The sequence below is a fragment of the Chiloscyllium plagiosum genome, unplaced genomic scaffold (genome assembly GCF_037043375.1).
Source record: "Chiloscyllium plagiosum isolate Xiang-an unplaced genomic scaffold, Cpla_swu_hap1 HiC_scaffold_5, whole genome shotgun sequence".
Classification (NCBI taxonomy): Eukaryota; Metazoa; Chordata; class Chondrichthyes; order Orectolobiformes; family Hemiscylliidae; genus Chiloscyllium; species Chiloscyllium plagiosum.
In genome coordinates, this window is record NW_028270143.1 from 134,219,462 (window position 1) to 134,227,631 (window position 8,170).

Here is an 8,170-nt window from a genome sequence, read left to right on the forward strand (position 1 = left end):
CCTGCTCCAGGATCACTAACCATCTGCACTCCGGGCTCGGTGACCATCCCCACTCTGGGATCACTGACCATCCCCGCTCCGGGATCACTGACCATCCCCGCTCCGGGAGCACTGACCATCCCTGCTCCAGGATCACTAACCATCTGCACTCCGGGCTCAGTGACCATCCCCACTCTGGGAGCACTGACCATCCCCGCTCCGGGATCACTGACCATCCCCACTCTGGGATCACTGACCATCCCCGCTCCGGGATCACTGACCATCCCCTCTTCCCCGTGGGCTTGCTTGTTGCTTGTCGTGCTTGATAAATGTTCACACGTGACCAGCATCTGATTGAAAGGGATTGAAACAGACATGAACCTGAGTGAGAGGGAATGGTGTCTACCCTGGTAAAATAGCCACAGATCAGAGATTTCTGCTCTTTGACATTGAGAAAATCATGTGTGTTGTTCTTCAGATTATTGTCTTATGCTGTATTGAGAGAATTTGGAGATTGTTGTGGAAGAACTTTGTTTAATTGTTCTTCAAAGTGAATGATTATCTTGATTGATATTTATCAGTAGATCCGATACATTCTGAGAAATTTGGAAATTGATTAACATATCAATAATATACTAGAATACAAATGACTCAGTTTGAATTTGTATTGTGGATATAGAGTTCAGATATCATAGAAACATTGATATCTCACACCTGCATAAATAGGTTAAAAATATCTTGAAGCAGACATGTAATTCCTTTCCTATTTGCGTTTATCCAAAAAGGTATAAAAAGACTGTGCTCTATCTCTCTGTTCTGCAGTCAGTGCTATAGACAGAAGAGCAGTCTTGGGAGTGCCTACAAGAGAAGCTCCACAGAACTGGTCAACTCCGTCCACTGCAGTTCAAAAAGGAACAGGTTGTATATTTAATTCAGTTTATCAATCTGTTCAATTATGTGATTCCCTCTCATTTGAGTCCATTTGTCCGTCTGAAATAGAATCTTTACATGATCAACCTCAGTAACTATGTTATTATATGGCATGTCCGGTAGAGTTTCTGGTCAATAGTAACCTCCAGGATATCGATAGTGGGGTAATTCAATGATGGTAACGTCATTGACTGTCAAGGGACAGGGGTTAGATTCTCTCTTGTTGAAGACATTCAGTGTCGAGCATTTGTGTGATGGGAATGTTACTTCCCATTTGTCAGCCCAAAGCCTGCATGTTGTTCAGGTCTTGCTGCATTTGGACACAGACTGTTTCATTATGTGAGGAATCACAAATGGTGCTTATCATTGTGTGCACATCCCCACTTCTGACCATATGATGGAGGGGAGGTCATTGATGAAGCAGCTGAAGATGGTTGGATCTAGAATACTCCCTTGGTTAAAACCTAGTGTTTTGAAGTATCCTGAAGTGACTTTATGGATTGGTGATTTCACAGCAAAAGAAGCTTCATTCAGGGTTGGATATAATTAGCCCAGAGACACTTGAAGGGCTTTGTAATGGCTAAAGGAATCCTGCAACAAAATGGCCGATTTTAATTATTAATAAAGGTTTGTATTTTAAAACAAAAACTCATTGAAAGCAGCAACAATAATATGGTTTATTTTTATGTACACTTTCAGGGAGAGAAATGTGGATACAAGACTAGTATTTTAAGTTTAAGCAAGGGCAACTCTGAAAGCAGAGTCAGCAAGATGAGGCTAAGGGATCAGTCAGTAGAGATGCAGGGGCAGATGTAGAAAAACAAAAATTACGAAAGAGAGAAAAATTAGTACAGAAATGAGTATAAGAGGAAATCAGCCAAAAATATAAAACTAGACTGAAAATGTTACTTTAGCTATTTGTAAAAGAAAAGTGCTAACAGAGTAAGTGCTGGTGGTCCTGCCTCACAGTGCCAGGGACCCAGATTTGATTCCAGCTGTTATGAAATTTGAAAGGGTTCAGAAGAGATTTACAATGATGTTGCCAGGGTTGGAGGATTTGAGCTATAGGGAGAGGCTGAACAGGCTGGGGCTGTTTTCCCTGGAGCGTTGAAGGCTGAGGGGTGATCTTATAGAGGTTTACAAAATCATGAGGGGCATGGATAGGGTAAATAGGCAAAGTCTTTTCCCTGGGGTGGGGGAGTCCAAAACTAGACAACATAGGTTTAGGGTGAGAGGGGAAAGATATAAAAGAGACCTAAGGGGCAACGTTTTCCTGCAGAGGGTGGTATGTATATGGAGTGAGCTGCCAGAGGAAGTGTTGGAGGCTGGTGCAAATGCAACATTTAAAAGGCATCTGGATGGATATATGAACAGAAAGTGTGCAGAGGGATACGGGCCGGGTGCTGGCAAATGGGACTAGATTAGGTTGGGATATCTGGTCAGCATGGACGAGTTGGACTAAAGGGTCTGTTTCCGTACTGTACATTTTTATGACTGTCTGTGTGGAGTTTGCATTCTCCCCAGTGTCTGCGTGAGTTTCCTCAAGGTGCTCTGGTTTCCTCCCACAATCCAAAGGTGTGCAGGTTAGGTAGACTGGCCATGCTAAATTGAATTGAATTAGTTTTATTGTCACATGTACTCAATGTGAAAAGTTAATAAGTTGCCACTTACAGTGCCATCTTTGGTATAAAGATACCCATGTTAAGCTTCTTCAGTTACAAGATCTTAGAACATAGAGAAATAAAATATCCAGCATTACAGAAATAAAAGTTCAGAACAACAGCCTTCCAACCCAGAGCACACCGACACCGAACCTCCAGACTGCACCAGGCACCAGTCCCAGACCATGTCAAGCTGCAACGCCAGGTTCATGAGGCTGGGACATCGCTGTGGAACCCCCTTGAGACCAGGAGAACAAGCTGAGGCCATGCCGGACCAGGAGGACACTACACCAGGCTGAGAAGATGCCTTGTCATGACTGAGGTCTCTGTCCCTTTCTCAGTCATCGGAGGCCAGAAGAGAAGAAAAATCGGAATACAAAAAGGAAAACAAGAAGAGAAAGAAAAAGAAGAGGCAGAATGGACGAGCTCCAGTTGAAATGTTTTACTCCATGGCCAGCATAGACCCACTGCTTATGTGCCCAGGGATGTGCAGGCTGGCTTGTTTATTGTGGAAGCTGTTTTTAGCTTCTAGCTCCTTCCTTTGCTGACTTCCCCTTCTCTGCAAGCAAAACTGCAAGGCCCCAGCAGACAACAGAAGTTGCTCTTAAAACACAACCCAGAATGCAGTGGTAGCTAATTCCCTACAATCTCTGCTTAAGGTATGAGCTTGATGTGTATGTGGTCTATAGGCTGTGTCATACCTTGTGGTTTGTAAGTGACTAACAATGTATACTATATAATTCTGTAGTGATCTATACTGCTTTGGAAAGGTGTGTGCCTCCTATTATCATAAAGTGAAGTTTTGTCAATGCTCAAGGTCTGAGTCTGGGAAATTTCTTCAACAGTTATAGGGATAGGTTAGGGGCTGGATCTGGGCAGAATGCTCTTCAGAAGCTCAGAGCAGACTCAATGGCTGAGTGGCCTCTTTCCACACTGTAGGGATTCTATGATTCTGGTGACAGATCATGAAGCATTGAGCTTCCAGACCCTTCTCTCTGATGTTCCTTCTTGATTCACCCTTGTCCCTCTCTCATTCCTCATCTCCAGGCTGCTCCTTGACATCACCATCCCAAAGTATGACTGCTTTTTGTCATTCTACACTGAAGACATCCAGCTCTACCTCTCCACCAGCCCTCTCCAACCCTGCACCATTGTGAAATGATCAAACAGCTTCTCTGGTATCCCGGATTGGGGGAGCACAAACATTAAATATTACTGAGACTGAAGCTGATGAATCTTTGACTGACCTGTTCTATCCTCATTAGACCACAAGACCATAAGACATCGGAGCAGAAATTAGGCCATTCAGCCCATCAAGTCTGTTCTGCCAGTCAATCTTGGCTGGTAAATTTCATAACCCCATTCTCCCCGTAACCCTTGATCCCCTCGACAATCAAGAACCTAGCTCAGTCTTAAATATACTCAATAACCTGGTCTCCAGAGCTTTCTGTGGCAGTGAATTCCATAGATTCCCCACTCTCTGGCTGAAGAAGTTTCTCCTTATCTCCATTCTAAAGGGTCGTCCCTTTACTCTGAGCCTGTGCCCTTGGGTACTACTAGGAGAAAGTGAGGTCTGCAGATGCTGGAGATCAAAGTTGAAACTTTATTGCTGGAACAGCACAGCAGGTCAGGCAGCATCCAGGGAACAGGAGATTCGACGTTCCTGAAGAAGGGCCTGTGCCCGAAACGTCGAATCTCCTGTTCCCTGGATGCTGCCTGACCTGCTGTGCTGTTCCAGCAATAAAGTTTCAACCTTGGGTACTACTCCCTCATGCCAATGGAAACATCTTCCCAACATCATCTCTGGCTAGGCCATTCAATATTCTGTAAGTTTCTATTAGATTTCCCCCTCCCCCGCCCACTTCCTGATAAACTCCATCAAGTATAGACCCAGAGTCCTCAAACGTTCCTCATATTTGAAGCTTTTCATTCCTGGGACAATTCTCATGAACCTCCTCTGAACACACTCCAGGACTACTTACATCCTTCCTGAGATATGGGGCCCAAAACTGCACACAATATTTCAAATGTGGTCTGACCAGAGCCTTACAGAGCCTCAGAAGTACTTCCCTGCTCTTATATTCAAGTCCTTTCAAAACAAAAGCCATCATAGCCATCATAAACCTACAAGTTTATCTTGAGAGAATCTTGGATTAGAACTCCCAAGTCTCTTTTCACTTCAGACTTGAATTTTCTCCCCATTTAGACTATAGCCCATGCCCCTATTCTTCTTCCCAAACTACCTTCTCATGTTGCACTCCATCTGCAGTTTCTTTGCCCACTCTCCTAACCTGTACAAATTCTTCTGCAGCTTCCCTGCCTCCTCAGTGCTACCTGTCCCTCTACCTATCTTTGCATTGTCTGCAAACTGAGCCAGAATGCCCTTAGTTCCATCATCCAGATCATTAATGTAAAAAGTGAAATGTTATGGTCCCAAAACTGAGCCTTGCGGAACATCACTTGTCACTAGCTGCCATCCTAAGAAGAACCCTTTTATCCCCATTCTCTGCTTTCTGCCAGAAGGCCAATCCTCTATCCATGCCAGCATCTTGCTTCTGACACCATGGGCCCTTATCTTACTCAGTAGACTCCTGCACAGCACCTTGTCAAATTAGCAATTTTCCACCCATCTAGGACCTTCCCTGATTCGAGCAATTCCTGAAAGATCGCCACCAATGCCTCCACTATCTCTTCAGCTATCTCCCTGAGAACTCTGGGGTATAGTCCATCTGGTCCAGGTAATTTATCCACCTTCAGGCCATTCAGTTTTTCTAGGTAAAAACATGACTGCAGATGCTGGAAACCAGATTCTGGATTAGTGGTGCTGGAAGAGCACAGCAATTCAGGCAGCATCCGAGGACAGGCAAAATCGACGTTTCGGGCAAAAGCCCTTCATCAGGAATAAAGGCAGAGAGCCTGAAGCGTGGAGAGATAAGCTAGAGGAGGGTGGGGGTGGGGAGAGAGTAGCATAGAGTACAATAGGTCAGTGGGGAAGGAGATGAAGGTGATAGGTCAGGGAAGAGAGGGTGGAGTGGATAGGTGGAAAAGGAGCTGGGCAGGTCGGACAAGTCCGGACAGGTCGAGTTACTGGAGGTTAGAAACTAGGATGAGGTGGGGGAAGGGGAAATGAGGAAACTGTTGAAATCCACATTGATGCCCTGGGGTTGAAGTGTTTCGAGGCGGAAGATGAGGCGTTCTTCCTCCAGGCGTCTGGTGGTGAGGGAGCGGCGGTGGAGGAGGCCCAGCACCTCCATATCCTCGGCAGAGTGGGAGGGGGAGTTGAAATGTTGAGCCACTGGGCGATTTGGTTGATTGATGCGGGTGTCCTGGAGATGTTCCCTAAAGCGCTCTGCTAGGAGGCGTCCAGTCTCCCCAATGTAGAGGAGACCGCATTGGGAGCAACGGATACAATAGATGATATTAGTGGATGTGCAGGTAAAACTTTGATGGATGTGGAAGGCTCCTTTAGGGCCTTGGATGGAGGTGAGGGAGGAGGTGTGGGCACAGGTTTTACAGTTTCTGCGGTGGCAGGGGAAAGTGCCAGAATGGGAGGGTGGGTTGTAGGGGGGCGTGGACCTGACCAGGTAGTCACGGAGGGAACGGTCTTTGCGGAAGGCGGAGAGGGGTGGAGAGGGAAATATATCCCTGATGGTGGGGTCTGTTTGGAGGTGGCGGAAATGTCGGTGGATGATTTGGTTTATGCGAAGGTTGGTAGGGTGGAAGGTGAGCACCAGGGGCGTTCTGTCCTTGTTGCGGTTGGAGGGGTTGGGTCTGAGGGCGGAGGTGCGGGATGTGGATGAGATGTGTTGGAGGGCATCTTTAACCACGTGGGAAGGGAAATTGCGGTCTCTAAAGAAGGAGGCCATCTGGTGTGTTCTATGGTGGAACCGCTCCTCCTGGGAGCAGATACGGCGGAGGCGGAGGAATTGGGAATACGGGATGGCATTTTTGCAAGAGGTAGGGTGGGAAGAGGTGTGATCCAGGTAGCTGTGGGAGTTGGTGGGTTTGTAGGAAATGTCAGTGTCAAGTCGGTCGTCACTGATGGAGATGGAGAGGTCCAGGAAGGGGAGGGAGGTGTCAGAGATGGTCCAGGTAAATTTAAGGTCAGGGTGGAATGTGTTGGTGAAGTTGATGAATTGCTCAACCTCCTCGCGGGAGCACGAGGTGATGCCAATGCAGTCATCAATGTAGCGGAGGAAGAGGTGGGGAGTGGTGCCGGTGTAATTACGGAAGATCAACTGCTCTACGTAGCCAACAAAGAGACAGGCATAGCTGGGGCCCATACATGTGCCCATGGCTACCCCTTTGGTCTGGAGGAAGTGGGAGGATTCAAAGGAGAAATTGTTAAGGGTGAGGACCAGTTCGGCCAAACGAATGAGAGTGTCGGTGGAAGGGTACTGTTGGGGACGTCTGGAGAGGAAAAAACGGAGGGCTTGGAGGCCCTGGTCATGGCAGATGGAGGTGTAGAGGGATTGGATATCCATGGTGAAGATGAGGCATTGGGGGCCGGGGAAACGGAAGTCTTGGAGGAGGTGGAGGGTGTGGGTGGTGTCTCGAACGTATGTGGGGAGTTCCTGGACTAGGGGGGATAGGACAGTGTCGAGGTAGGTAGAGATGAGTTCAGTGGGGCAGGAGCATGCTGAGACAATGGGTCGGCCAGGGTGGTCAGGCTTGTGGATCTTGGGAAGGAGGTAGAACCGGGCAGTGCGGGGTTCCCGGACTATGAGGTTAGAAGCTGTGGGTGGGAGATCTCCTGAGGTGATGAGGTTCTGTATGGTCTGGGAGATGATGGTTTGGTGATGGGGGGTGGGGTCATGGTCAAGGGGGCGGTAGGAAGAGGTGTCCTCGAGTTGGTGTTTGGCTTCAGCGATGTAGAGGTCAGTGCGCCAGACTACCACTGCGCCCCCTTTGTCCGCTGGCTTGATGGTGAGGTCAGGATTGGAGCAGAGGGATTGGAGGGCTGCGCGTTGTGAGGGTGAGAGGTTGGAGTGGGGGAGGGGGGTCGACAGGTTGAGGCGGTTAATGTCCCGGCGGCAGTTGGAAATGAAGAGGTCGAGGGCAGGTAATAGGCCAGCGCGGGGTGTCCAGGTGGATGTAGTGTGTTGGAGGTGGGCGAAGGGGTCCTTGGAAGGTGGGCGGGAGTCCTGATTGTGAAAGTAAGCTCGGAGGCGGAGGCGACGGAAGAATTGTTTGATGTCACGGCGTGTATTAAATTCATTGATGCGTGGACGGAGGGGGACAAAGGTGAGTCCTTTGCTAAGGATTGATCGTTCGTCCTCAGTGAGGGGGAGGTCTGGGGGGATGGTGAAAACTCGGCAGGGCTGGGAGCTGGGATCTGGTGTAGGTGTAGAGCTGGGAGTAGGGTCGGAGCCAGTACCTGGACTGGGTGTGATGGTGGGGGGAATGGGGGTAGAGTCATGAGTAGGGGTAGTGTTCCCCTCGGGGTTCTGGGGGGTGGGGATAGTGACAGTGGGGTCTGTGGGGGGTGTGTCAGCAGAATGCAGGTGAGTGGCGCTGGTGGGGTCGGAAGTGGTGGCAGACACGGCAGTAGGGGTGGTGGAAGTCACTGAGCGTGTAGCATCAGCGATGATGTGAGGGCC

The 8,170-nt window shown here is 48.4% G+C and overlaps 1 protein-coding gene across 2 annotated transcripts in view; it reads right to left on the bottom strand.

The window, feature by feature from the left end:
- LOC122550217 (uncharacterized) overlaps positions 1-8,170 on the bottom strand; it is a 190,673-nt gene that overhangs the window by 132,087 nt on the left and 50,416 nt on the right. The window lies entirely within an intron of this gene.